This window comes from Nelumbo nucifera, chromosome 3, assembly GCF_055504915.1.
Source record: "Nelumbo nucifera cultivar China Antique chromosome 3, China Antique-T2T, whole genome shotgun sequence".
Classification (NCBI taxonomy): Eukaryota; Viridiplantae; Streptophyta; class Magnoliopsida; order Proteales; family Nelumbonaceae; genus Nelumbo; species Nelumbo nucifera.
Genome location: NC_142651.1, coordinates 21,728,441 through 21,731,412, shown reverse-complemented (window position 1 = coordinate 21,731,412; position 2,972 = coordinate 21,728,441). Strand labels below are relative to the sequence as shown.

The following is a 2,972-nucleotide window of genomic DNA, read 5'->3' as shown; positions in this document are numbered from 1 at the left end:
AAAACTAAATAGAAAAAATTAAAGATTTGAAACTTCTAACAAAGCATAAATATTTCAAATTAGATTTGACAGTCGAATCAGCGGTTTGACCCATAACCCAATCCAACCCAACCCAACCCATTTTTTTCGGGTTGGGTTGGGTCGAATCATTTTCACGTTAAGTAGCTAAATATGATACCTTAACCCTGTTTTTTTGAGTTGAATTGGATCGGAGTTGCGGGTTGAATCAACTTTTTTCCAGGTCTACGTGAGTATGAGGGCATTCCGATAATCGAACTCGGGACCTCTCGCACCCAAAGCGAGAATCATACCACTAGACCAAATGCCCACTGTTGCAAAGATATTACAATTTTTGATTAACAATGTCTCAGTTTGGAAGGGGATAAATACAAATACATACGGTGTAAATAAATGCAAAACTTTACATATTTATATTTGTATTCCTTCCAAACTGAGACTAATGTTTTATTATCCGGAGTGCAATCAATCAATTATCCACAATTCAACATGATGTGATAATGTGGTTCAGACATGGAAGAAAATGTTTGAAAAATCAAATTAATCATGTAAGAAAGGAGCTGGGATATCCTACCCATTTTCATGCACAACCTATTAGAGTGAGACACATCAACGGCATACAGATTGAAAGATTTGTATGTGCAAACAATTTAACCAGCATGAAATTACTTCCGTTTCCATTTTTTGCCAAAATTTAAAATACATTGAAACAAAAAAGAGGGAGCCATTGCTAAGCTATGGGTGATGCTTATGAAATGTGAGTGCCTAGAAAGCCATCATCGACAACATTGGCTGGTTGTAGCCTTTATCATGCATGGCTTGTTGAAGAAACAAAACTTTTGGGAGAAAGCTTCAAATTGGGAGGAAGCCATATGGAAAAAAAAAATGGAAGATGGGTTAGAAACAAAACCATGCACAATGACATCATTGTTTTGTACATATGGAGCCCACATAGGACCCACATTTTATGCATATGGAATGCGTGTTCATTCATGATAGGTTCTCTGTACTCGAATACTAGTAGTATGTTTACTCATGATAGGTTATCTGTATTGTTGCGCATGATCTTGTCTCCAGCCAATCTTGATTCGCACAACAGCTCTCCACAAATAATCGTATTTTAGTCACTCAAAGAATTAGGACCCATCATTCCGCTTACCCCACCGAGGTGGTTTATTGAGATGCAAAACAGCTTAAACATGAGCTGAATGTTATCTGTATGGAATTGGAAGGTCATAGAATGAGCCCTTGGATTGTGTTAAAGGCTGATCCACTCAATGTCAAGTTGGTTGTAAGTTATCACATGTATTATAGAGATTAGATTGAGCTATAAACCTGGCTCCCCTCTCTTTATGCGCCAATGGGCTTTATGAGTTCAGCTTCAGTCATTGCAAAGCCTGTTTGAACAATCTTTATTGTCTTGCATTGAGAATATTTCTATTTTATTTTATGCGAGATATTCTTAATGTAAGGTTGGAAAAGGCTGTTAGAACGATGTGAGTACAGGTTTGTCCTGATGGAAGCCGATCTTGGGCTTTAATGTGCCAATGGGTTTTATGTACACCTTGTCACTAATCCACCAATTAGGTTTAGCATATAATACCTTTTCGTTCCTACTAAAGACATCAATAACACCAAGGCCCCATTTGCTTTTTGGTAAGTTAATTACCCATGTAAATGCCCTGGATAAGTTTTTCCTAGGAAACAAATACCCGGGTAAGTGCATTTACCCATATTTTTTTATTTCTCATGTATATAAGGCAATGGCCATTTTAGCCATAAAATTCTATCATTAAAAGGGGCATTTTTGTCCCATTCAAGTGTTGGCAACTTTTCCCCTACATGGAAAAGTTATTTACCTACCTAGGAGATGGGTATCACTTACTCAGGTAAGTGGTACCCAGGAAAATAAACTTTCCCTGGTTCCCACAAAAATCTGAAAAAAGAATATGAGATTCTTGGGTCTATGAGAACCAAAATCCCATTGACCAACTTTCACCCTCTCAAAAAACGCCCCCTAGAAGAAAAGGTCAGATTAAGGTTATGGTTGAAAAATATAAGCCCGACCTTGGGTTAGGATTGTAAGCCTTAGACAATATGTTATGCCTTCACAATTGCAAATATAAATATTATAGAAAAAATATCAAAATGGTATGATGTTAACTTCCTACTAGCGGAGTAACCCATGCTGAGCATGGGGTTGTTTATTTATTTATTTTTTGTTCTGTACATTGTAGTTACATGGTGTGAATTTGGTTGAAGTTAATTATTAAATTTGTATATTTTTATCCAAATTCAAATGGGATTTTGATTTTTTCTAGGTTTTGGGTTTGTGTTTGTTTGTGGAGAGAACACAGTGAAGAGAGATTAATAGAAAGAAGGCATACGTACGTGTATAAAGATTGGGAAGGAAGAGAGAAAGGAATGGCTTTTGGAGTTGTAGAAAGTGGTTCTCTATTTCCTTCACTGATCTGCCTTGCTGCCTGACCCTCCATCTTCGATTTCCTCCAACCAAGGGAAAGGATGAGTGAAGAACGATGCAAAGCCTTTCTGTCGACGCATGGGAAAGGAAAAGAGGATAACATGTCGACAAGGTATTTCAGTAAAAATAGATGCAAACTAATTTGTAAATGGGTAAAATAGGTATTTTAAAAATCTGATACATTGGTTTAATATTTTCTGTCTTTCCCATTGACGGAAGAGATGTTTTTGTTGAATTCTTTAAAAATCTAAGAAAGGTTTTTGCTAAGATAAAACTTCAAGGGAGGTTTTTATGATTATCAGAAACTTCAGGGGAAGTTTTTGTATTTTACCTTAATATTTAATATGTAAAAAGACACCTGTAAAAGTGATGCACATCTGTTATAGACTAGTCACTTGTTAACCATCACCTCTGCTGAGCGTCCTCCTGATTTGGAATTCCAAAAAGGTCTATGAAACCGGTGCCGGCAATT

The 2,972-nt window shown here is 36.5% G+C and overlaps 1 non-coding gene across 1 annotated transcript; it reads right to left on the bottom strand.

Moving 5' to 3' along the window:
- Positions 1 to 256: 256 nt before the first annotated feature.
- Positions 257 to 328, bottom strand: TRNAP-UGG (transfer RNA proline (anticodon UGG)). Its single transcript has one exon. It is a non-coding gene; the product is annotated as a tRNA-Pro (tRNA).
- Positions 329 to 2,972: the final 2,644 nt, after the last annotated feature.